This window comes from Ambystoma mexicanum, chromosome 2q (assembly GCF_040938575.1).
Source record: "Ambystoma mexicanum isolate Mex_15411 chromosome 2q, UKY_AmexF1_1, whole genome shotgun sequence".
Taxonomy (NCBI): Eukaryota; Metazoa; Chordata; class Amphibia; order Caudata; family Ambystomatidae; genus Ambystoma; species Ambystoma mexicanum.
In genome coordinates, this window is record NC_090924.1 from 637,181,537 (window position 1) to 637,209,325 (window position 27,789).

General features: G+C 46.5%; 1 protein-coding gene across 3 annotated transcripts in view; it reads right to left on the bottom strand.

The window, feature by feature from the left end:
• The window catches only part of CLEC16A (C-type lectin domain containing 16A), a 1,932,649-nt gene that overhangs the window by 1,032,790 nt on the left and 872,070 nt on the right, over nt 1-27,789 (bottom strand). The gene's annotated exons all lie outside the window — the stretch shown is intronic.

Here is a 27,789-nt window from a genome sequence, read left to right on the forward strand (position 1 = left end):
TGGGTTAGGAGGTTGCAGGGGTGTTCCCCACTTTTCAAAATTGGAGGCGGGGACAGAACAAAAAAAGAAAATAACAAAAAAGGGACCCTGCAAAGTCGGATCCGACCCGTGTTAGAGGGACGGATCTGACAACGCAGGGTTGCAGGGGAAGCGGCAGCGACCAAGCAGTTAAGTAGGGGAGTGGGTGGTGGTGAAAGGTACATTTTGGGTTATTTGGCTGAAGTGCAAATCAATTTGCGGCGAAATGGACTACGGTCCATTCCGCCGCAAATAATTACACTTCGGTCAAACAACCCAGAACACCATTCAAGGCAGCTGGCCAGCGCACAATTTGCACTACAGTTCAAGCCTGTGGAAATGCGCCGGTCACCTTTGAGAATCAGGTGACCTGCTCGTTTCCAAAAATGGGTTGTCTAAAAATAGCATATCCTCGCCTCTATTTTTAAATGCCCCATTTTTGGAGCATCTGGGTCAAAATCTACATTTAAAAAAATAAAAAAATGGTTACACTATGAGAGGGAAAGGAGAGAGAGGGAGAGTGATGGGTGAGATGTGAAGTGATAGGCAAGAAAGCAGAGGGAGAGCAGTGGGTCAGAGGAGGAAGCGTAGCACAAGAGAGCAGAGGAAGCAGTGATGCGGTGGGCCCAAAATCAGAGCGAGCGGAGGAACAGAAAGTAGAGGGAGCGTGTGGTCAGTGAACCAGAAAGCAGAGAGGAAGCGGTTGGCCGAAAAGAGGCAATGAGCTGCAGATTGGGAAAAAGGATGAGAAGAGTACGATAGAATGGGAGAAAGGATGCAAGATGCAGAAGCAGCACAAAAGAATGAAGGACTGTATATTGCGGGAGGAATTGAGTGGAAGGTGTGAGTTGGGAGTAAGATTTGGAGTGTGGCAGGGGATGGGCAGTGCAGTGTGACATAGCATGTGAGTATTTGTATGACAGAGTGAGAGGTTCAGGAATGCAAGTTGTGATGGGGAGTTGGTGAGATGTGTGATGTGTGTTGGTGAGTGTGTGGGTGTTTGGGGGACTGGAGAACATAGAAGGGGAATATTTTCAGCATTACAACTGATGATGATCAATTTAGTTAATACTATTAAATAAGCATGCACATTAAACCAAAAATGTAGCCAAATCAAACACTGTTCTGCCAAGCCAGAGACATCTGGGACTCTTCCTATTAAATTAATACAAAAGATACATAACAATGATACCCTGGCTCTCTTGTAGCCGTGCACTCTGCCTATTTCCTGCAACGTGGCAATCTTACACCCTCCAGTTAATACAAAATGTCCCGCAAAAATGCAGCAATAAAGGTTTGTGCCGCAAAATTTGCCATTTCATGCCGCAAAATCCTGCAAGGTCTGGCTATGGAGGTCGAAATACAAACCGAGGGTCCTCTCAGACCACTCGCCACTTATCTTGACATGGCAATACTTGCCTCCTAGAGCTAAGATCCAAACGTGGCGGCTTAGAGCCCAAGCATTGAAAGACACAGTGTTCAGGGGAGACTTGAGAAAAGAAATTGTAGAATAGATGAAAATATCACTGGAAGCGTAGAATCGACTGGCACTCTATGGGAAGCATTTAAGGTGGTGGTGAGGGAAGCAGCTATATCCAAATCCAAAGGTCTTCAAGGGGGTATAACGCAGAAGTTGCAAAATGCAGAGGCGAAACTAGAGGCAATTATGTGTAGAGGAGAGAACTCCCCTGAGGATGCAGAAACCATAAGTCAATTGCAGCAAGAGTGTGACGGGCACTGGAAGAGACTATGCAACTTGAACTATAAGAAATACATAGAGAGGAAGCATGCTGGAGTGGACAAGCCGGGGAGGTTTCTATCATGGTTGTATAAAAACGAGACACCCAGACCAACAATCAGAGCGATTAAGGGGGGAATGGACAAATACTTGATACCCAAGAGGGTGTGAATGGTGGGTTTCTTGAGTTCTACCAACAACTGCATGGAGACGTTGAAGGGGGTTAATTATGTGAGATGGTTGAAACACTGGAGGATATTGGCTTACCTAAATTGGTGATTGAAGAGAGGGAGAACCTAGAAGCCCCAATCACGTTGGAGGAACTAGAAGCAGTGATCAAGCTATTACCCACTAGCATGGCCCCGGGAGCGTACGGACTCCCCAGTGAGTTCTACAAAACATATAAGCCGGAAGTGCTCCCCCCCCGTTACTGGCAATGTTGAATGAAGCATTAGAAATAGGGATACTGCCGGAATCCCTGAGAGAGGCAATTATTATTCCGCTTCTTAAATCTAACAAGCCGAGCATGGACTGTGGGTCGTACAGACCACTATCCATGCTGAACCACGACATCAAGATACTCACGGCTGTGTTGGCAAATAGGCTGAGACAGGTTATTAATAAACTTATACATCCTGACCAGACCAGATATGCATATCCGACAATTTCAGAAGGCTCCACCATGTCATAGAGAAAACAGAAAGGGACTCGCACGAAGTCGCAATTATTTCACTAGATGCGGTGAAGTCCTTCGATTCAGTCAAATGGCCTTGGCTGTTGGCAGCCCTAAAAGAATATGGAATTGGGCCCGGGTACCTGAAGTGGGTGAAACTACTGTACAGTACGCTGCTAGCTAGAGTCAAGACGGGAGCCATCATTTCGGCGAGGTGGCAACTCAGTAGGGCCACTAGACAGGGATGCCCTTGGTCCCCGATGCGGGTAATCCAAGCAATGGAACCCTTAGCGATATATCTGAGGCAACAATACGAGGAGGTGGGGATCTACAAGAAAGGAGGGCCACATCTAATATCAATGTATGCTGATGACATGCTGTTATACTTTAAGTACCCCGAGGAAAACCTCCAATATATCTTAGAAGTAATGGAGCGATATGCGTTGCTCTCTGGCATTACAGTCAATCCTAAGAAATTGTGTATATTATACATGGGGATTCCACAAGAACATCTACCAGTATTACAAATACAGTGAGAGACCAGAACCTTTAGATACTTGGGGATTGATATTTATCACACGGAGAAGGCAGTGGCAAACATTGAGAATAGCATGAGCTTCTGGGCTAAGCTCCCTATGGCCATGGTAGGGAGGGTGGCACTGTTGAAGATGATTATATTACCTAGGTTGTTACACTTTTTTGGGAATATACTATACATGATTCCCAAGCGATTCTTTGTTAAACTTCAGAGCATATGTAGAGGGTTCATATGGCACAATACCAGGAACAGAATAGCCCTGTGGAAACTGCAGAACAGGTATGATCAAGGGGGCATAAAATTGCCCAACTTTGAGGTTTATTTGGCCAGTGAACTACAATATGTGGCTAAGTGGTTAACGGAAGACTCCAGATTGTTGAGGTCTGAATGTGTTCCGTTTTTTCTAAAAGAATGGATATGGCTGCCGAAATCAGAGCTAAAAGGGTGCAGGAAGATTGTTAGAACTAGGATGGAGGATGTGGCGCAAGGCTTGCCAGGTCATGGAGAACCTGACCCTGTGTTCTCTGCAAGTGCCGCTAGTGGCACTGACCGGAGTGGACGAGCAATTGTGGAAGACGATTCATAAGCATTGGGAACCGATGGGCATGTCAACGCTGGGAGATGTATGGCAAGATGGGAAGGTGTTGGAATTGAACACACTGGTGGAAGAAACTGGTCTACACTCAGGACAGTATATTATTTACACCAGACTGAGGCGGCGGGTGAAGGAGACATGGTCAGAAATAGTGCTAGAAGGTCAACCTGACACAGCCATAGAACCAATTTATGTTATTTCAGAGGGGGGGGGGGGGGCACAAGGTCTGTCAGATGTATGAACTGTTGTTGTCCAGGGTGGGAAAGGAGGTGACCCCACTAAGATGGGGCAGGGAAGAGGAGGTGGGGGAACCTATGAATGATAGGTTGTGGGTGAGGGTTCAGAGATACCACAAAAAAGTGTCCAGGAATGCGAGGCTGCAACAGATCCAGCTATATATTACTCACAGGGCATATATGACGCCCCAGAGGATTGCTTGATTTAAGAACGCAGGAACACAAACATGTCCCAAATGTGGGGAAGTGAACGCAGGGATGATACATATGTTCTGGGCATGCCCGGAATTGGAAAATTCTGGGAAGAAGTAGCCCACCGTTTAACCGAGAAAGGGATTATCTTAGATGTGGAATCTGTGTGGGCATGCATGGTAGAGTTTTTTTCTAGACTGCGCAAACTGAAACACGTGAGTAAACTCAAGGACTTGACCTATATACTTGCCAAGCGCGGAATTGCCATGGGTTCGAAAGCAAGCAATAGACCAAGGGTAGATTTTTGGTGGCACAACCTCCAGAAATGGGCAGAAGCAGAAACAGCAGTATGGAGCGAAGTGGTCAGTAGAGGGGGAGATGAGGAAGCGGAAACTCTGATGGCCTGGAGACACCTAGTGGCCACACTGTCTGGGTCCACCCAGTCCTGCCTAAGTGAACATTCCTTTATGTGGGGCTGCTGCAGTAGAGATCCAGGGTGACGCACAATATAATATATACTCCACTTCACCATCTGCCGTTGTTTCATCTCGGGGCACCTCCCCCTCTGTACTTCCGGGAGCACAGAGGGGGAGGTGCCCCGAGATGAAACAACGGCAGATGGTGAAGTGGAGTAAGCTCGAGTTAGGGTGGAGGTTAATGGGGAGATAGCGGACATTTCATGATATTGCATATGATGCTTGAATATATATGACGTGCACTGTTGGGATTGTTTTTATGTTGATTGGCTTTTGTTAAAGTTAATAAAAATTGTTTAAAAAAAAATATAATATTAATATTGTTCGTCACCCTGGATCTCCACTGCAGCAGCCCCACATAAAGGAATTCCAAGATGGCAGCCAGCAATCAGATCTTAGAGGTAGAACTGAAGTCGCTAATTATTAATAGATTTGTTATTTGTTATTTATTATGCACCTATACACAAGTGTTTTAAGGCGCAACAAGGCAAGGGAGGGGGAACAAAGGGAGGACAAGACAACAATCTTACTAGGCCTCATGTCATAGAGATCGTGCAAGTGTGCAACCGGAAGTGTAGGGGGGAAAGAGTACAGGGAGAAGTGCACCCAGAGCAGCAGGGCCCTTCGTTAAGCGCAAGGAAGGTTGGGACTACAGGGGGCAATCTCAGCCGCTAGTGCAAGGTTAGCGAGGCAGTAGTGCAAGTTGGGCCAGGCGGCAAGTGAAGGGGGACTGGTCAGGGGTAGAAGGTGCCTGGTATTCAGTAAGACTCAGAGGACACCGAGCATCCAGTCAGCAAACGGAGCAGGAGAAAGGGAAGGTTAACAGGGGAGACGAAACGAGAAAAAAGAGGAGAAAAGGGAGGTCTTGAGGAGCTTCTGGGAATTTAAGGAGATCCGGCTCAAGGCGCAGAGAGGCAGGGAGGCCATTCCAGAGGGAGGCACCTGCAGTGGAGATCTACCCCCCATTCTCTGCTATGAGAAGCCACTCACCTGCAGAGATTTAGAAGTAGATGAGCAGAGGGCTCTAGGAGGAAGGTACTTAGGAAGAGACAGTTGAAGGTAATGAGGGCCACAGCCCCAGAAAGCCTTCTGGACGATGCAGCCACTGGGAGTCAGTGGGGGGATTTCAGGGCCAGAGAGATGCGGTCCGTGGGCTTGAGGCCAAGGATAAGTCTTGCGGTCCTGTTCTGGATGAGATGAAGAGCGTGAAGAGTAGAGATAGGCAGATTGAGAAAGAGGTTGTTGCAGTTGTCCAGCCTAGAGCGAACCAGGGCTCTGGAGACAGTGAGCATCTGGGGGAAGGTCAGAAAAGGGAGAATACCTCTTAGGAGGTACAGCTGGAAGTGGACCTTCAAGGTCTGTGATGTGTGGAGAGAAGGAGAGAGTGGAGTCTAAGATGACCACAAGGTTTTTTGCCTCACAAGAGGGTGAGGGCAGAGGGCCCAAGGAGGACAGCCCGAGTGAGAGAGGAAGAGCAGGAGCAGGGTCCCAATGAGCAGGATCTCAGTCTTACTGGTGTTAAGGGAGAGATTGTTAAAGGCGCACCATGCCTGAATAGCGGATAGACACTCAAGGGTGAGCAATTAGGAGGAGGAGGCCAAGGGTAGCCTGAAAGAGAGCTGCGTCTCATCTGCCTAGCACTGAAAGTTAGTGGAAAAGGTAGAGATCCGGAGGGTCAAAGGGGCCAGATAGACACTGAAGAGCCAGGGCTAGAGGATAGAGCAATGGGGCGGGAACACCACATGTGGAGAGAGAGGTGGTGAAGAGAAAGGACCCAAGCTGAACCTGGGATGGTCGGTCAAGGAGGAAGGAGGTCGGCCACGGCAGAGCCTGATCCGTGATGCCAAGGGTCTCGCAGAGACGAGTAATCAGGATGTTGTGATTCACTGTATCAAATGCAGAGGAAAGGTTGAGGAGAATGAGGACAGAGGGAGAGCTAGAGTCAAAGTTAGAGAGATCTTTACAGGTTTTCAGGAGTGCAGTTTCCGTGGCTCTGGCTGCTCTGATGCCAGACCGATGGTCATGGAGACAATCAACAGATTCAGTGTGGAGGGTTAGCTGTGAGATAGCCAACTTCTCCAGGAGTTGGCCCAGGAAAGGAGTGATAGATATCGGGAGATAGTTTTTTTTTTTTTTTTTTTTTATTAATTGCTTTTATCATTTTTATGATTTTGCAATATTGTTGCTACGTTTAATTTCATTTTCACTTTTTTTTTTTTTTTTTTCCCCTTTTTTCTTTTTTTTTTCCGTTTGTTTAGTTCTTATTAAACAGTCCATTTGTGAGAGTTTCCAGTAAGCAGTTAGTTTCAGTTCAATTAATGCTGTTCACTGGCGTTGGACACATCTTTCTTAGCGCATTCTTCCAACGCTGCGTTGAGAATTTTGGCTGTTGCAATAGACCACGTGGTTCGTGAACCACTCATTAAACGGGACCACCACACGTCTTCGTGGTACTGTGCAAAGGGTTTCAATAGAGGACCTACAAACGCTCTTCTCCAAATGAAAGTCTTGGGGCAACTCATAAGAAGATGTTTCACAGTCTCCTTTTCTGATTGTGAATTGCACAGTCGACAGAGGTTTGAGTCCGAAAGGCCTCTTATGGACCGAATTTCGTTTGTCGGCAAGAGGTTTAATCTTGCCCTTAAAAAGGTTGAGCGGAGAGCTCTGTCTGGAAATCTTTTGATTATTTCAGGGATCGCATCCAGTTTTTTAGGTAGAGACGGGAGATGTTTTAGAAGTTTGATCTTTTCGGCCATAGTGTGGGTTTCAATCCAGTCCTCTTGGTCCATTTTTTTTTTTTACTTTGACTGGGTTACCAATCAATGTTTCTTCTGTGCATGCAATCTTCTCAAGAATAGCTCTTTGTTTGGACGTCCATGTCGTCAACATCTTACAGGTGTTATTGCTCATTTCTGTATTTAGCAGATTATATAGCGGAGGTGATTCGGGCATAAGTATTTTCCTGAATAGTGACATTTCACCTGCCTCTTTAGCTGCTTTCAGCGATCGAAGACCTAGCTCCCTTCTGATACCTGCAATCGGTGTCGAGTTTGGAAGATTAAGGACCTTCCGCCAAAAGTACCCCTCCATTTTTCCCCATAAATCCATCGGGAGGTTGGGAAGGGCGTCGGCTCCGTAGACCAGGCAAGGGATTACCTTACCTTTGTAGAATTTGAGCACCGGCATCAACGAGAAGCGTCCGAACTTCCTGTCAATGATCCTTGCCTGAGTTGTTAGTTTTCGGGTTTTATCCCACAGATGATGCTGCATGGCAAGTTCAGATTTGGAGCTATCAATTGTTACGCCAAGGTACTTATAGGTTTTGATAGTCTCCAAAGGTACTTTGTCAATGAACCAGCTTGGTTTTTTTCTTTGTTTCTTCCCCTGGCATTTTTCTGTTATCAAAATTTTTGTCTTCTCCTTATTGATTTCCAAGTTGTTGGTGAATATATACGAAGACAAGTTGTTGAGTTGCCTTTGGAGGCCAATTTCTGTTTGATCAAGAAGAATGATGTCATCGGCGTAGAGAAGTCTGGCTAAAGGTGTTTGCCCAATTTTAGGTGGAAAAGATCTTATTTGGCTTGCGCTTTCTTTGAAGTCGCCCAGAAAGGAGATAAATAGGGCCGGGGCAAGGGGACAGCCTTGCTTCACCCCTCTGGAGGTCGATATAGCTTCCGACAGTAAGCCTTGACGGTTCAATTTTACTCTCATAGAAGTTGCTGTATGGAGTGCTTTAATCGGTGCCAATAATGATTGCGGACAATTCCAGGCAGAAAGTTTGGTCCATAACAGCTCGCGATCAACTTGGTCGAAAGCTTGGGTAAGGTCTATGAAGGCTACAAAGATCTTTCCGGACCCTTCGATGACTTTGCTCTTCAAAATACTGAGAGTCAATATGTTGACTTGGGTTCCGCAGTTTTTGGTAAAGCCCGCTTGGAAGGGGTCATTACATTCTGCCGATTTGGACCATGATTGAAAGCTTTTTTGTAAAAGCGACCCGTAGATCTTTCCAATAGTATCCAACAGTGCAATTGGGCGATAGTTGGCCGGGGCCGACCTATCCCCTTTCTTGTATATAGGGGCCACCACTGAAGTAGACCAGGACTCCGGAATCGATCTAGACAGAGTGCAGTTCTTAAACACTTTGCTGATAAACGAGGCCCATTCATCGGGATGGTTTTTTAGGTCGATAATAATAAATAATAATAATAATAATTTGGCATTTCTATAGCGCTACGAACCCTCAGGTATCTGAGCGCTGCTTATTAATACCCACGGTGTGTGGTGCTCATTTATCGACCTCGGAAGGATGAAACGCTGAGTTTGGCGCTGCCGGGATTCGAACCTGCATTCGCAGGCTCTGCACTGATGTCAAAGCGAGCGCTCTACTCGCTGTGCCACTTGACCGGCTTCGATGTTAGTAATTCCGTCGGGGCCCGGGGCTCTAGATGGTTTTAACCTTTTTATGGCTAGCCTGATGTCGTTAATGTCAGAAAAATCCTCCCAGACGCTGTTTGTAGCTGGTGATAATCTGTTCATCACATTCGTCTCAGGGGGTTGAAAGATGGACGAGAAGTGGGATATCCATGCCGCCTCTCCAACACAGTTAGAGGTTGTGGATGACATTTTGGAACCGTCGTTTTTGTTTATCAGTTGCCAAAACGCTCCCAAATTTTTATCTGCTAATTTCTTGAGCATTTCTTCGGCGTCTTTTTGGTAGAAGGCGAATCGATGGAATCGTAGCCAGGCTTTGTAGGTTTTTTGCTCTTGGCTATAAAGTTTCACAGCGTCGGACGTTCTTAAGGTAGTCGCCTGTCTTTTCAGTTTTCGGAGCTCTCGTCTTTTAAGAACCAGTTCTCGGTTGTACTCATGCAAGGGGTTAATTGCAGTTCTTTTTGGTTGAGTTTTAGAGTAATAAGGAATTAGCAGCGGTTGGTAGTCCGCTAGGTGGTTTAGAGGATTCGCTTCTCTGTATTGCTGTCTTTCATACGTCCCCGTCAATTCTATGATCCTTTCGCTCGTGAGTTTGAGTCGGTTTCCTTGCATGGTAGGTTCCGAGGCTTCTGATAGAAAGAGACTAGCGTCTCGCTTGGATGGCCAGCTGGTTTTTAAGATGTTATGGTCGCTTGCCCCAGAGCGCAAAGTTTCAAACGAGGTCAACCGGGCTAACAGGCCCTCTGAAGAGAAAATGTAATCTATTGTCCCCTTTTGCGTGCCTCTTTCCCATGATGGAATCGGGTTCATTGGGAGGAGTGCTTCCTCGATGTTATGCAGGTTTCTGGTGTTCATCAGTTGCTGCCATTTATCGCCTCGAGAGTCTGTTCTGATTTTTTCTTTTGTGGAGGTGATGCCTTGGCCCTTTCTTGGGCATCTTGCGTTCAGGTCTCCCGTTATTATGATCAGCGGGTCTTCTTGAGTTGTTAAGATTCCATCTATCTCAGCTTCAATGATGTTCAGGAATTTCTCGTCTGTAATGGCCTGTGGATTCCAGTACGTCGTGATAATAGCGAGCCAATGTGTCTCTTTTTTTTTTCTGTTTTTATTTACATCAGTTGGTATTTCCGAGGATTTTGACCATTCAACAAGCACGGCTAGATGATTTTGAGTGGCACCCAGACGCTTCTTAATTGTGAGACCTACTCCGTTCCGTACTGCTATCAGAAGACCGGAAGAAGGGCGTCCCACACGACTCTTTCTCGCTGGTGCTACCATGACTGAGAATCCGTCGATTCCCGGTTTTTCTGTAAGCCATGTTTCTTGCAGGGTGATAATGTCATAGTCCGCAAGGTTTACCTCCCCTGGTTTTGTAAGGTGTCTAAATCCTCTTGTGTTCCAGGACATCAGCGTAATATCAGAGCGTTCGTCGGACGTTGAGGCTTGTGAGTCTCTCGAGAGTCGGTGAGAGGTGGAGTCGTTATTTCTCGGACCCACTGGTGATAATTGCTATTTTTTCATTGATGGCTTTGATGCCTGCGGTAGCCACGCAAGAAGTTGTTTTATAGGGGCAAATGATAATTTGGAGTTTTCTGCTCGGAGGGGCCTTAACTTTGTTTCAGTTGTCATGTTTTTCTCAGATCTTGATGTCGCCGATGAATCTTTTGGCATTGTGCTTGTGGAGTCTTCTACTCTTTTTTCACGTGCTACTGTCGCAGATGTTTGGTTTGTTTTCTCATTTGTGCCTCCCCCCTTTTTATTTTTATTTAATCTGAAGAGTGTCTCTTGACCTGAAGGTTTGCTGTAGTCGTCGGTACTTCTATTTCGTTCTCTTTCTGATTTGCCTTGGATGGGTCGTCGGTGCTGACCAGGCTTGATTTCTTTGTCTGCTGTGCTTAACCATTCCGTTATGATGTACCCGCATTTGCGGAGATCGCTTGAATCGTCACTATTGCATCTCCTTGCCGCTTGGTGTTTAACATGAAAAAAAGCCTTAGCTTTGTTTCCGTTATGGTAGGGTTCCACTAGGGTTAAATCTGCCGTAGTTAGATGTTTTAAGGTTTTCGAATGCTTCAGAATTTTTAAGATTGTGCCTCTGTTCAGTATCATTTTTTCTGAGTTTTGAGGGATTTGTTCAATTTTGAAGATTGTCGATGGAGGAAGTATTTTTTCAGGTCTATGGACTCTTGAAAAGACTTTTTGTCTAGTTGGGCTGTTTTGTTTTTTTGAAGTGCGGTGTCTTCTAGGACTAGTTGAAGATCTTCTCCTATATGAGTTGCGATAGTTGTCGTCCTTGAAATCTAGTTCTTTCCTGCGCTGTTTTGTTGGAGATGAGACTTGACCGCCTGCCTTCGGCCCTCTTGGGTGTCTTCTCGAATTATCATCAGAGTCTTCAAAACAAGTATCACTCCGTCTTCTTCGTTTTAGCGGTAGGGGAGAGGGAGAGTTGTTCTTTTCAGGTGACAGAACCTGTTTTTCCTGTGACCAATTTTGTGGTCCCTCATCCCTTATCAGTGATGAATGGGTGGAGAGGTTCATGATAAGGTCTTCTCTCATAAAATCTTCAGTTGTAATTGGGGACTTTCTTTGATTGGGTAGAGTTTCTGGGTTTTCAGAAACCGTATTTCGAAATGGATGTTCTTTGGCCTTAAGGTGGTTATTTTTAGGCCGCGTCACAGGTTCCGTTAAAAGTGATTTCGGGGTAGTGGGCTCTAGTTCTCTGGAGTCTGTATTTTTATCTCTGTATACCAGGACCTTTGCTGAGTCCCTCCTTTTTGTCAGGCGTGTCGGGCTATTCGGGGTATTCATAGGTTTTTTAAGGATGTTCGTTTTAGCAGGACCTTCTTTGGGCAGTGGTTGAATAGAGGAAAGACCCCTCCCCTCTTTTGTCGACAAAGTTGGATTAGTTGTATCCGCCATCGGAAAGAAAGACGTGTTCTTTTTGTGTTTGGACTGGGACGCAGGAGGTTTGGCCTCAGGAAGGTGCGTCATCTGAAGAGACCTTGGTCTGTAGAGTCTATAATTTCTATCGGTCTCTGTCTTGGTTGTTGTGGCGTCGTGATCGTTTTAGAGGATGTCAGCAGGATTTTGTTAAAGAGTTCTGAGTCTAATTTTTCCTTTGCTGCGATATATCCTTCCAGGTAAATTAATTTTGTATGGATCATTGCTAAAAGAGTAGTGTGGTCTTTTAATGAGTCACTTACTGCCTCGTAAAGTTTGCCAAACGGGGCAAGGGCAATAGTGATTGCTGACATCAACGTTGCTAAGTCCAGTCGCTTAGAAGGCAAGTCTTTCTGATTTTCTTGTTGGGGCTGGTCTCCTGATTTACTTTTCCTCCTTGATGTTGCTAAGGGAGGAGATAATGGAAGCAGAGGGATATTCTTCTGACTTTTTTTCCCCTCTCTCCAACTCGGAGCCTTAGCTGTTAGGGCTTCATGTCCTTGATTTGGGGAACATGTTCTTGGGGAACTGGTCTGGTTTCTCAAGGCAATTCCTTGAAGTGGGGATCCGTTTTGAAGATCTGTTGGGTTTTCTGGATCCATCTCGCTTTCCGATTGAGCCGTGTTTGGCAAAAGGGATCGTGGATTCAGCAATATTGTTGAAGTGGACGATGGTAACGGACTCTGTGGTAGAACAGTTGGGCATACCGGACCACCGGTTTTGTCGTTGGTGTCAGCCTTGCAATTTTCTTTAGGTACTGGGCTTGCCGGGGCCGGTAAGGTGATCGAGCACACGGCCATCAAGGGGACCTCAACCTCACTTGAAAAATTAAACGGTCCAAGGACTTTATTGTAATTGTTGAATCCAGTCGAATCCTCCTCATTCTGAGATGGTTCTGTTAGATGCTCACAAGACACTTCCAATATCTCTGCATCTGTAAGTTCTTTTAGGACATCGTATTTCCTTTTTCCTTGGCTGGTAAAGTATTCTTTCACGGAGTTGCATAGCACTGCTTTCGACATAGTCTTTAGAGCATGCAATTTCTTTTTTGTATTGCATAATTTTTGTTTTTGTGCATTTTGCTGCAAGCTTTTTGATTTTCTTTGCGCTGCAGAAATAGGCACTTTTGGCCCTTGCTTTCCTTTGTTGATTTTTTTCTTTGGCGGAGGGGTCGCAATGGAGGAGGTAGAGTCCTCTGTGGTGTTCATTTCGACAATGGAGTCATCTGTTTGGATGTTTGGCTCAGAGTTCAAAGAGCAAGGCTTTCGCCCTTCCGGCGCTGACCCAATAATTTCCTTTTGTTTTTTTTCTCTCTCTCTTTCTCTTTCTCTTTCTTTTTCCACTTCATTTGAGTGGGTCTTGACTCCTCCTTCCCCTAGGAACGGGGCGTCGTTTTCCGCGACGTGGAAAAGCACAGCGATCCGCCGCTGCTCCGATGAAGAGTCTGGCTCCTCCCCCGTGTCCTGCACCCGCAGCTCCACTAACGAGCTCGTCGGCGGTGCGCCGGCCGCAGGGGAAACCACCTCCACCGCCGAAGCTCTCGTCTCCTCGGGACCCGGCCGGGGCTCACCGCGTGGGACCCCCGCGCCACTCCGAGGGCAATCGTCCATTTCCTCTGCAGCGCAACCCAACCCGGCCTGCGAGTCCCTCGCAATCCGCCCTTCGGCCGACTGCACTGGGGGCGAGCCGGGCATGAGTGTCTCCGCAGGCATAGGTGGCCGCAGACACTCCGCTCTACCGCCTTGAGAAGCCGGAGACCCTGCAAGGGCAAGAACTTCCACCGATGCCATTTCCGCGCCGGTGCTGCCGGCTTCAGGTCCAGGTGAGGTTGTTAGCACAAAAGTGAGCTTTTTAGCTGAGGTAGGGGACCTGAGTTGTATGAATGAATTGTCTGCCGCCAAGGTTGCACCAGACGGGTTAGGATGGCGATTGAATCTAGAATCTTTGGTGAGAAATAGAGTGTGTGGCGGACATCCTCGGGATGAGGCACTTCTAGCTGGCTCTAATTTGCTTAGTGAAACACTTACACTCCTCGTCTGTCTTCGTTCTTCTTCCCGGCCCACCGGTGGTTTGGGGACCATTCTGCTGGGCTGCTCGTCCTGCCCACGGACTGCCACTGACTGCAGCTTCAACTCTGCTGCCGAACTCCGCGGCCGCTCCGCGGTTGTGGTGGGGTTTTATGCACCTCCCACACTCACACTGAAAAAGCTGGTGACTGCTACTGTAGAGAGACTCAGGGTAGACTGCCACTGACTGCAGCTTCAACTCTGCTGCCGAACTCCGCGGCCGCTCCGCGGTTGTGGTGGGGTTTTATGCACCTCCCACACTCACACTGAAAAAGCTGGTGACTGCTACTGTAGAGAGACTCAGGGTAGACTGCCACTGACTGCAGCTTCAACTCTGCTGCCGAACTCCGCCTATCGGGAGATAGTTTGTCAGAATGGAGGGGTCGTCACAAGCGAGTGCTTGAGAAGAGAGGGGAAAGATCCAGTGGCGAAGGAGTGATTACAGAAATTGACCAAGTCTGGAGTGAGAGAACCAATGTTGTCATTAATGGCTCTGTAGGAGCAGGGGTCACCTGTTTGGATGAGGCTTTCATAAACCAGACCTGTCTGGAAAAGGGGTTACAGGGGAGAGGGAGGAGAATAGAAGAGGGGGGGCTACCAAGGAGGGCCTGCGACAGGTGGAGCGAGGGTGAATAGAAGAACAGGAGATTGCGGACAGGACGTCCTGGGTTTTAGTTTGCTGCCTGACCAATACAATCTTGACACTGGAAATCACCAACCCCTCAATATAACTTCGCAATGGTGGACCACAGGTACTGCGCAAGGACGCTATTTAAGCTGTTGGATTTTCCATTAAGGTGTGGGGTGTTTGGAAGTAGAGGACGAGTATCAGTGCAGAGTGTTGGAAACGGAAGCAGAGGGAAGGCGGCTGCAGAGAGGTGACTAGGACATGAGGCTGAAAAAACTAAGTATAAGGAGGTGATGAAGAGTTAAGGAGGTAGTGAGGATTCATATTAAAAGGAGTACAGTGACTGGACAGAGCCAAAAGAGATGCGAAAGGAGGAAAGAGGATAGAGGTGACATCCTGAAAGGAGAGAAGGAGGATATTCAGGAGGTTAAGAGACATTAGGAGAGGAGAGATGAAGATCATGATGAGGCTGTTGGGCAAAACACCTGGACAAAGATGATAAGTAAAATGAAGGAGGAAGTTAGAGGAGACACAAGGAGGAAGGACGTGAGGAATGCTAAGGAGGAGGTGGGAGAAAAGAAAAACGTAGCGGAGGAATAGTAGAAAGGAGTTCAAAGGACCTGAGGAAAAACTGGCACATTACAAACCTATCATGAGAAAATTGTGCAGAAGTAAGGAGGTAGAGGACAATGTGAAGGAAGAGAGGATGGGACGGGAGTAGGACAAGAGATGCCCTTAGACATGAGACTTTTACAATCCATCAAGGACGGTAGATGAGATCGGGCTGCTCCAGACCAGAGACAGGATGCAAAGGTAAGAAGATTAAGAACTTAACCTGTCCCAGCCTATGGAGAAGCTCGGGTGGCCAGCCTCGAAGTGGAAACTCTGGGGCGCAGCTTGGTCTTATCTAGGCCTATTTTCCACCATCACCTAGGGCTAATATGCACGTGCACATGGGGCCCCACAACCCAATCGAAGGTGTCTCTCTAAAGTCCAGTACGTAAAGCAGAAAACCTGAATCCACTGAGCAAAGAACCCAGGAGAAAGTGTGGGGACACTCAACCCCCCCCCCCCTCCAAGACTGAGTGACTGAGAACTGATCTTGGATGACGGATTGAAGATTAAGAAACCCATAGATTCCATTGTTTGAACTCAAAGGTGAATAAAGCCTGTTATTTCATTACATTTGTATAAGTTGGCCCACTTGAGTGGTAAATCAGTAGTTCTTTTAAACCTGAAACTTCTGTGTCCGTATCACATTATTCCTGCCCTGTTTTGCGACACCTGCAGAGAGTCAAAATAGCCACTGCTGTTCGTAAGGCTAGGACACTGTGATGGATCTGATGGTGTCATCACTACTTATAGGATAGCCTCTCCCCATGTGGCCAGGGAAAGACAGAAGCTACCTGATTCTGACCCTGGGTGTGGCTATTTGAGGGAGGACCACATGAAAGGAAGCAACCCTCAGGGGGTAGGTAAGACAGCATCAGATGAGGCATGATATCGTCCCTTTCCTTTCGATGACCTTCCATCAATCCCTCACACCTTCATGGCATACTGTAATACCATTTTACAACATCCCACGAAGGCTAATGACAAAACCTTTAAGAATTTACAAACAGAAAATACTGAGAAGAAAAAGAGGACTGTTGAAAGCGAGATCATTCGGATGAACCGAAGTGAGCAGTCTAATGTTTTGACAAAACTGATTGGTTCCAAACAACTCCCTTTTCCAAAGCGGGAGTTCAAATGCAATACAGCCAACAGGCAAGGGAGAGTACCACGGGATTGCTATTACCGGGGAAGGCAAGCTGTCAGCCGGACAGTCGAGCACGGAGACGCCAGACGAAAGCAAAGAATTCTCCCCAGCTCGCAATCCAGGAGTGTCGAGAACAAGGTGAGGCAGCGGCACAGACAAAAGGGAAGGTAGAGGCTGGACCGGAGAGCAGAGATGCCAAAAATGGATGCATGGAAGTGGAGAAGCTTTGCATCGGTGAGGGAAACTGGAGCGTCGGGTAGACCCCCTTCCGCTGCACAGAAGAGACGCCCACACTGCGAAGAGAAGTCAAATGCGAAGAACGACGCGAGAGAGGTTGGAGAACCCAGGGAAGCCATCACAACGCGGTGAGCCAACAGTGGAAGGTTAGGATGCTGGATTGTGGTCAGGGAACGTATTCCCAACTGAAAGTGGGAAGCAAAGTCCCTCGGTTTGCATTCTTTTTTTTAAAAAACGTTTTTTATTTGAGTTGACAGCACACCAGAAAACAGAGGGAGCCACACAGCGCCAACAATGAAAACGAGCAACACACATATTAAGAAATACATGGTAGGTAGATGGAAGCAACATTGAAAAGAGGCAATATATACAGTTTCAACTTTTGTACCAGCGGAATACGCAACTACGGGGAGGAAGACGAGGAATTTGAGGGCGAAGCCATGGCGGACACATAATCACCGAATCTACCCAGATTTCCCTCGGTCTAGAATGTGAGTGTTGCATTGCGTTCCAGGACTGCTTGGTATCGTGAGCCCATATGATTGACCTGAGCCACTGTGCATAGGTAGGTGCCTTAGGGCGAAGCCAACATAATAATATGCAGCGGACTGCCAACAGCATGCAGAGACCTGCTAGTTTCTTAGAGTCACGGGACAGCTGAGGGAGGTCATGGAACAAGCAGTGCAGTGGGGAGGGAGCAATAGTGTGTTCTAGAATGTCCGACAATGTGGAGCAGATGTCCAGCCAAAATTGGGTTAGGCGGGGGCAGTACCATAGCATATTGATATAGGAGGCTTGATCCACGACACATCTGGGGCATGTGGGGGTGGAGGGTGGCCTGGAACATACGATGAAGTCTCATTGGTGTATGATGGGACCTGTGTAGGAGCTTAAATTGGATTCGTTTGAATTTAGTATTATAGGACACATCTTGGGTACGAGCACACATCCGTGACCATCGTTCGTCAGTAACCTCAACCCTGAGATCTCGCTCCCATCTACGCCTCAGCTTGGTGAAGGGGGGGGGGCTGCTCTGGTCTGCAATAAGGAATAAAGTCTCGACACCTTACCCCTGAAGGAGAGAAAGGAACAGAGTTCAGCAACTATAGGCTCATCAGGCGGCAAGGAGGGAAATTCGGGATACCTGGATTTGAGAATCCCCCAAAGGGAGGAGTATTCTAGCCACACTGAGGGGCCGCGTCTGAGTGAAGGAGGAAGATCAGGCCACTCCACAAAGTTTCCTTGTTCAAAGATGTCAAGGAGTATCCGAAAGCCGGCATCCGCTCAGTGAGTAACCACTGATTGTGGAATGAGTGGGACAGCAGGGAGGAAGTTCCACAATGGCAGATCCCCGTGAAATGGGTGAGGTGTGTCGACCATTGCCTATAGTTTGGTTAAAGCCAAGAATGTACTAGCTGCAGGGTCAGCAGAGTTTGCATCAGGGGGGATTGGCTTAAGGATCAGGGATCCAATCACTTGGTCACAGACCGTTAGTTTCTCTCGGCGAACATGGGTGGGGGGGGGGTCTACGGTATTGAACCAATGTGCAGCAAACTGAGATTGGGCCACCACCCAGTATCTGATGAAGTCCGGCGCATTGAACCCGCCCAACGCCATGGGGGTGGTCAGCGTGGACAGTTTGAGGCGGACTACCCCCAGAATGCCAAAGGAAGGTGTTACTGATGGAGCGCAGAGTTTGGAAAAAAGCATCACCAGGCCACACAGGGAGATTGGTAAATCGGTAAAGTAATTGAGGTAATACAACCATTTTGAGTATTCCAATGCTGCCTGCTCGTGAGATGGGGAGCCTAGTCCAGCTGGAGGTTTTTGCCTCCAGGTTAGTGAGGTAACTTTGGTAATTGTCGCGCAGCTACGCTGTGTGACGGGAGACCACCACACCCAGGTAAGTGAAGCCAGACAGAGACCAGTTGAACCCTTGTATGTCAGGGGGGAGTTGTGTTGCATCTGTGAGTGGGAATAAGGTAGACTTGGAGCAGTTTACATTCAAGCCAGATATGTCTCCAAAATGGGCCACATCCACCAGTATAGGGGCAAGGTTGGTTTCAGGGGAACGGATGAACAGGAGGGCATTGTCCGCATAGAGGGAGATTATATCGGATTGGCCGGAAGTGCGCAATCCCCTGTGTGAGTGTGATTGTCGTACCATGTCAGCGAAGGGTTCCATAGCTATGGTGAAAATGAGCGGGGAAAAGGGGCATCCTTGGCGTGTGCCTCTGGATATCTGGAAGGGGACGGAGCATCTGTCTTCCGTACGGATTCGGTTTGCATTCTAAGTGCTCTTCATAGTCCCAGTACTTCTGGGTGTTGGAAGTACAAGTTCACAAGTATTAATAACATTGAAAAACAACAAGAAAGAGGAACTTGAGTAAGTGCCAAGCCTTTTGAAAATGTAATTGAACTCAGGGGGCCAGAACAGAGAGCCCCCCTGTTGCAAGTTTTAACTATAAGAACTGAGAAGGATCAAGGGAAGACCTATATCTCTTGAGATGGTAAATTCTGAAGAGAACAGAAGAAATCATACGAGAAGGGAGACCCCTATGCTTTGTTGAGTTTGTGGAGTTGGACACAAGATGGAGAACGTTTCTTTTGGACATCCTGACAAACAAATTAATTAGTTAGTTTGGAAGAAGCAGGAAAACCCGTCTTCGACATAGGGATAGCGGGGAATTTCCCCACCCCTTTTATTTTTTTTATAGTAACCGAAATGACAACCTGGTGTCCGCCTTTTACTCCCGATTCCACACAACACCCTGCCACTTCTTTTGCAGTCACTTGCCACAGAAGGCTGAAAGAATACTCCCAATTCCCCAAGTCAGTTCAAAGATTTTTATTGAGAATTCAAGGGGCCCAATAACTCGCCATCTCTCTCATCTATAAAGCACCAAACGAAGGGCAATGCAGACGGGGCAGACTGGGTGCCCATTCACATTTCCATTGAGGAAGAGAAGCAGGCCCGAGAAGTGGGCTAGCCTAGCACACACACCTGCTGCCTTAATTACGGCAGAAGCGGCCAAGTGCTATCAATAGCTCCGCAGATGGGGCAGACTAGGCAAGCTGGCCGATGGCGAGAGGTGCTTAGGATACTGCAACACTGAGTCTGCTAATCTGTTCCAACTCGCTGGTGACTTGTTCTATTAATTCCATAGATTGGTCCATTCTGGCATCATTGTTTTTTGTGACCACAGAGGGGATTCGCTGTTGGCTCCCAGTCTGCCAACGACCCCCAGCGGCTGTGTGTAGCTTTAACATGCTAAGGTAATCCTAGTATTCCCAAAATAGGGGGTCCCCACAGAGGGAAATCCAGTTCTTTCTAACTCAACCTCTTTGTGCTATCCATCCACCTACAACCCCACAGGAGGCAAGGAGCAGAACAGAGGGTCGATTAACCTTGGGGGTACGGGTTTGCACCTTTTAACTGAACCCAGGTCTGGGGAGGTGGGGGGGGCAGTTGGCCTACAGGTGCCCCCTTAACTGTTAAGTATGACCTGATCTGGTTGATGCTGCCCTACCACGCTCAGAAACTTGAGTGTCCCTGTGGTTTGATTTTGTTGCTTGCAACTGCTCTCCTTGGCCGATTGGATCCACTAACATTCACATTGACCAGGGTTGGTTCAGCTGAATCTTGCTGCTACTGTTATTGTTGAAGTTTTTATTTACAGTTAATTTATAGTGAGTAATACGTTTTAGCGATTCCTATTAGTAATTAATTGTACTTATATTTGATATTCTCTTAGAGAGGGATTTGTAATGTTTTACATTTTCTACGTTTTTAAAGTATTTTTCTGCTTGTATTTCATATCTGACATTCTCTTAGAGTTTTTATGTTTCATGCTTTTAAGTTTACAAAGTACTTTCGGTGCTTGTTATCCTGCCTGTATTTCCCAAATGCTAAATTTAAGCCCTGTGAGTTGCTCCTATTAAACCATGTTTAAAAGGAAAGGTACTTGCTACCCCCGGGGTACCAAAGCCGTTAAGAGATCTGTACAGATTAGTAAGCACATCACTGAAGCAAATATCCTTATGGGTGAAATCGAAGGGCTATTACATGATTTCACTGAGGCTAAAAGAAATAGATCAACTATGAATTCTGGAGCACGCAAGGGGAATCAGAACTCTGCCATGTGCGACATAAATGGAATGGAAAAAGAGGTGGTAGATACTGGTATTTGTGATTACCAGCATTTGATATCACAGGAAGGACACCGAGGGAAGGAGGGAAATCCATCCTAAGAGAGTTTTTCAACTGGGACTATTGTAAGGAAGACCAGTGTACAAGTAAAAATGTAAAATGGAAGGAGGTGTCTAGCACATTTAAAGACAATTTATGTGAGCCAGACTGGAGGCCAGAATTATAGCATTCCACCAGACCTTCATAAAGAATTGTTTTCTCAATATCCACACACTTTTCTAGTGTCTAACCGATTTGAGCCTCTGGGCGCATTGGGTGACAATGATGAAGCCGGCTTGTGTATTTGTAGTCCCATTCTACTGCCAGGTGGTGGTGCAACAAGCGATGCTCGAAAAGGATTAACTGAGAGGGCGGTTAAGAACCTTGAAGAGGATATTGTCCACTGTTGCGCTGCTGTGAAAATAGATGCATGACGCTCTGATTTGCGCACTGAGGGAGGGCCATGTCTCATGTCGGGAGCTGACGATTACAGTAGATGAACACAGGCATCTACGATTGCGATTCAAACTGAATTAGGTCAGCTCAAAAAAGATTTTGATGTAAAAGTGCAACTTTCAGTGTACATGAACCCATGGCCGAACCACAAGTGTTGCCCCAGGTTGGAAACCTAGTGGGAAGCAAGAGGCCTAGAGACTTAGTTTCACGTGTCAGCAAAGTAAAATATACCTTCACCATAAGAAACCTCCCTCAGGAAGAAGGAAAACAAATAGGTACGATGGTAAGGCAATATATATGGTAAATGTGCCAAAACTAGATGGAAAATCTGAGGAGTTGAAGGTCTCGCTTCTGAAGAAGGGCATTAACAGGATAAGGGTGAGAAGGGGTTGTGGTTTGATTATCCACAATGACATTGTGAACTGTACCCGCTTGCGTGCTCAAGATGGGAGTGTGAAGGATTACATCCATGTTGATTTTAATAACCCTACCGAGCGGAGGGTTTGCTGTCAATGGACTTCAGGTCATACGCCAAAACGATTTATACAAACACATTAGGCCTTACCCCATATGAGGCCAAAACTGCCCAGTAAAATCTAGGGTGCTCAAATTATGAATCCACCACTGCCCCTCCAGATAAAGGCACTGCCATGGCTGCATCTCACTCCAAGCACCATGTTAAACACCCAGTCTGTGATGTTGATACTACAGTTGTAAACAATGAATGTGGGAAATGGGTATTTGAGACAGCCTGTGGCAAATTGACCCTTGCAGCATCTTGGAAGCACAGCTGCAACCCCGGGCGTTGTGAACATTACCCCAGTCGCATAGGCTTCTCCCATTGCCCTTGAGATGCACCTACTTTCCTGGAATATTGCAGGGTTGAATAAGAACTTATGTGATGAGGGCTGGTGTAATTTTATAAGGTCTCCTCACATAGTTTGTTTCTAAGAGACCTCAGTCACTATGGATATTTGCTTATAATGTTTTGCCTCGTATTACATTTTTGATAAAAAAGGATCCAAGGGTGTTGGTTAGCGTACATGGCTGGCCCCAGCAATAGTCAAATCAGCTGGCTGATGTCATGGATTGTGGGAGCACTGATGTGCAAGAATTATACAAGGTTTTTAAAAATGGGATGAGGGTGATAATAAACATGTATGTTTGCCAACCACTCGAAAAGGGGGATGAACAATATTCAAATTGGAAGTTCATGCATCAATTTGTCGAAGAGATTGTACCTGATTGTTTTAGAATTGGTGTAGGGGATTTTAACACTCAGTTTGAATGCCTCGAACTGACAAAAGGATTAATGGATGAGGAAGATGAATTATGGGATATCCCAGACTAAAATGCCAACAAGAATAAAGAGGCAAAATAAACTTGCACTGGAAGTGGCCCAGACCTGGTTTAACTTGCAACGAAGAGCCTGCAATGGCAGGATAAGGGGGTGGGGGGGGGGGGGTTGTCTGCAAAATAGACCTTTGTGTGTGGTGACGGTTAAAGTAACATTGATCATATCTTGGTGACCTTTTAAACTGCCTACAAACCATAATTGGGGTACGGCAGGCAGTGAGTGTAAATAATACTCTTCTTTTGTCCTTAATGGCAGCACGGTATGAGTGCTGCTGCCCTGAAGAAAGTGATGAATCCCTACACCACTGAAACCGGAAGCTAAATTAAGACCTTGGTTAATCAATAAGGACCACTGGAACGGCCCATAGGTCTGCATGTAAAAAATACAACTTTCGCGTAACATGACATTGTGAGGAAAATAGTATAAAACATGTCAGATTGGGGAAGTGATAATATAGTTCACTAACCAACTAGAGTATTGTTCTCGATACAAGTTTTTTATGTGGGTTTGTTATTCTTTTCCTTCTTCACTTTTTAAAATTGTCAAGCAAGGGAAGAATAATAAAGTAACTAAATACCACCTGCGAGGCGTCGTGCACATACACTTGATACACTAATACAAGATTGTGTTTTGAAAAAAAATAAACCCAGTGTGCCTGTGATTTATTAGCAATACGGCAGGTCCTTTTTCTATCCCATAACCCTAGATAAGCGGCCCATCAGCGTGATCTAGGGACAGCCACCTCATGAGGGAATAGTTAGAATGGTTGGAGGGCAATTTATGCTAAAGTTACACAAAAGTTAACTCTAAACCAGGAAAATAAACAAAATCACTTTACCTGATAATTATTTTTGTGTGAAAAGGTTTTGGGTGTATTGTCAGGTCCCTTTGCAAGTCCCCTTTGTGTGTGTTTGGGACTCCTGAAAAGCCAGAGAGGTTAGGCTGAACAACTGAGTGCAGAGCACTTTACCACATTTTATTCTACATTTTTTCTAAGTGGTAGGGCCAGTTCAGAGGATAGGATTTCGATCGGGACTATTTTTTCTTTTACTATTGACAAGCACCTTAGTTTAATTTGATAGGAAGGGAACTCGCCTTCAGCAGTAGGGTTTCTATGGTGTTTTCTTTTTAATTGAAATAAATCTACTTGAAAACCATGTCCTCTGCTCTGAGTCCATCTTCTGGCTTGCCACAATAGCAAAAGACAACTTAATATGTTGTGCGAAGGTCACCTCTTGAGATGGTCTTGTTTTAGCAATAAGAAATTATAAAAATAATTTTAGGGACAAAAGAATGGGAATATAGGTTAGTCATTTGGGATAACGTTCTAGATGCCATTGACAGGAAATGGTAGTAAACATTCCAACATTTAATTAGTACTGGTAAAGGTGATGAGAAGATTACTCTGCATGGTCATATCCCGGAAAAGGTTTGGGTAACATTTCCAGAACTTGCATAGCGATAACTCCTCCGAGCCTACTCAATATCGGAGTTCCCTTTCGCGAGAGAGCTCAGCACATAACACTGTGGTCTGTACGTTTGATGAAGTATTCAGAGCTATAATTTCTCCAAAAGCAAATAAGGCCCTTAGTCCCGATAAGGTCCCTATGGACCTGTACAAATCAGAACCTCATATATGGGCTCCCTATTTGACTAAACTTTGTAAATGCTATTTCATCAGCTAATAATATTCCAAAATCATGGAGTAGTGCTGAGATAGTTCGGATATATAAAAAAGGGGGAACAGAACCACCACCAATTATCGCTGGTATCCTTGTTGGACATTGGTATGGTATTGTTTATTTATAAAGCGCCTACACACAGCCAAGTGTTTCAAAGTGCTCAAGGAGGGTGGGAACATGGGGAAAAAAACAACAGTTGCTCGGGCGTAAAATACATTTAACAGTTTGAGGTACAGCACATAGGCATAACAAAGATTCTGCAGTTTTACCAGTGCCATTAAGGGGAGAACAGACAGACGATGTTCAGACATGCTGCGTACGGATCGTGCAAGTGTACAGACGGTCACAGGGGGGTCCAAGTGCACCCAGTCGCTGGAGACTGGGGTAAGCGTAGAGAGTCACTCTCTTGGGTTGTGCAGTGAGCGTGTGTAAGGTGTAGGGCCCTGAGGCAAGTGCCAAAGAGGACTGGTGGGGGGTGCCAGCGACCTGTGAGACTCTACACCAGGCGGCCAGTCAGCAGGCTGTAAGGAAGAGGAGCGAGAGAGGGAAAGAGCAGAGAGGTAGGCTAGCGGGGTAGAGGGAGAGAGAAGGAAGAGGAGAAGAGGAAGGTCTTGAAGAGTTTCCAGAACTTAATCAAATCAGGCTCAAGACGGAGGGCGGCAGGGAGGCTATTCTAGATGGAGGCACCTGCTGAGGATAAGGAAATCCCTCCAAATCTCTGCTTGGAGAACCGTCTCACTCGCAGAAGGTTGGAGGCAGATGAGCGTAGGGCTCGTGAGCTATGGAGGCAAGCTGTTCACTAAAATTGTGCTTTCCCATCGGAAGAATGGTGCTCGGAACACAGGCCAGTTAGCCATCTCCTGACAGGCTGCATCTTGATCAGTGCTTATAGTTATACCTCCTCAATGAAAAACATGTAGTTCTCAGAAAAATGAACCTCTTTGATCACAGATCTGCGAACTGCATTCGATGGTGTACCACAAACTAGACTGTAGGAATGCTTGGCTAAACTGGAAGTGCTTGTTTCCATTACATCAGCAATTAAACTGTTATATAGTGGGACTAATGCGTCAGTAAGATGGGGCTTAGGCAGTGAAATATCACAGGTGTCCAAACTCAAAAGAAGTGAGTCAGGGATGTATGTTGGCCACTAAATTGTTTTGCCCATTTATAAACCAGGTGATAGATACTTTCTACCCCCACAGATGCGCCGTCATTAGGTGGCGATAATGTCCCTATGTGGATGTTTGCCAATGACACAGCAGTGGTCTTTTTAATGCTGAGAGGCTTGATTAAGCAATTCTCTATTTTTGTAGAGTTCTGTAAAGATAACAAGTTCGAGGTCGATGCGACCAGGACTAAACGGATGGTAATCTCAACAAAAAGGAAGCATATACAGTAGGGGCGTCGAAAAAGAAAGCTGACGAGGTGGCATTAGTGTAAATAAACCTATCTATCCCCATCTCTATGAGGGGTTCATTGCTTCAGAATGAATACTAAAGGGTCTATCAGAATGCCAAAAATAATCTCCACTGTCCTGTGTCACAGCCTACTTCTATCCCTCACACCACAACTAAAGGATACAATAACAGCAAGTTCCTTCTTTAGGAGAGTGGCTCCCTTCCCCTCTTACCTGAATAGTATCCAAAAAGAATGTTCTTTTGCAATAACAATGACTGGGTGAATGCCTACCTTCCCTGGCTTGTGGCTTTCACACAGTCCTTATACAAGGTTTGCCACCAGGAGAAGTATGATTCTGCAAAAGGTTATGATCACTTAAAGTATCGTGGTATCATGTCTGAGAAGGCACCATTGATAGAGCAGATGGAGGGATTTCTGTGAATATGTCAAGCGGATAGTGGAAACGAGTGCCAGCCATGGTTCAGGAAAACATAATAGTGTTGGAGGGCAGAAAATATGACAGTACATAAACTGTCAAGGACAACAATAATCCCAACCTGGATTAAAATGCCGATGAAGAAATGGCACAAATCATTTGTGACGGATCCAAGGATGTCGTCCTTTCTCCTTTTAGGTGTGACCTTTCCCAGGGGTACAGGCTGGTGTGTCTACAGTACGGTATTCCCCATAGGGGTGGTGCACAGCAGTGGGATCACCGGGAGGGAAGCAGTACCACTTGCACTCACTAACCAATATATCACCTACTCCAGAAATCGCTTACCCATCCCCCTCTTCTTCCTTCCATCTGCTAGTGGTCTCTTGGTCTGCCACCTTGTCCTCCTCTGACTTCACCATAAGAACCCACCAGTCAACCAAGTAGCGGATTGAAACACTTGTTGGTGGCTGGACAAGGCGATATTTGACAGTCTGATGGATCTGAAAGGGTAATGCATGACATATCTCTTCACGTCCAGGCTGAACTGTCAGCTACTGCATTTCTTCAGCTGGAGGACGGACCCAAAGGCTACCGCCACAAATGCCTTCATGCAGCAGTGGTTGCCCGGCACAAAATATGCCCCACCTCCCCTTTGCAATGATTGCAAGACTTTGACGCACACGAGGCGCCAGAGTGAAGCTGGCACTAGTTATGCCAGCCTGGAAGAGTCAAGCCTGGTTCCCTGACCTGCTGGATCTCTCTTGCAACACAACAGTGTTACTGCCCGACAAAGCATAGATCCTCCTGGATCCTACAGGACTCCTGCACCTGCTAGTCCTGAAGGGGACTCCCAGGCTGATTGTCTTAGTGATTTCAGGAGTACCTGGAGACAGTCAGGCCTTTCATGAGAAGCTGACGGACTCATCAGCCACCAAGACAACAAAATCCTACAGGACAGCCTAGGGTAAGTGGCGTAGTTGGTGTCTGGCGAGGAGCGTCCATCCCGTTTCTGCAGATGTGATCCACGTCATCCATTTTCTAGCAGCACTGGCTGACCAGGGAAAAGCATACAGAATGGTCAACACCCATATGTTGACCAATTCAGCAGGGCACGAGAAGGCTTAGGGTGCTACAACAGGTGAACATGCACTGGTATCCAGGCTGCTCAAGGGAGTGAAGGCCTTTCGGCCACCCAAAAACTAAATATTCATGCTAGTGGGACGTGGACATGGTCGTACAATTCTTGCAAAGATGGCCAGATGACCCGGACCTATTCAGGAAAGAGCTTTCCACGAGAGTCTCAGACGTGGGAGCACTTGAGATGGATAGTAAGTCCTTCACGCCAGAAGGAGTGACCTTTCACATGAGAAGAAGTACCAAGAAAACTATCAGCTGGGTATCCTTTCCCGTGTTTCCGGGACAACCTAAGCTGTGTCCGGTTAGGAGCTGTGAAGAATCCTACGGATCCCTCACTGAACCCTGCCTAATGTCTCCTCCCAGATGGCCAGGGAAAGGCAGATGCTTCCTGATCCGGACTTTTGGGGTGGTGTATTGTGGGAGTATCACTTGCGAGGAGACCAGGCCCAGGGTGGTGAGGAGATCCAGTGGGATGAGATGTAGTATGTGTACTTTGAAAGGAACACCTTTAAAGATTGCCAAAGCAAGTCATTGTTTATTACCATTACGATGTACCTGAACCACATATAAAATCTGTGGCTCTAGGCACAAATACCATGAA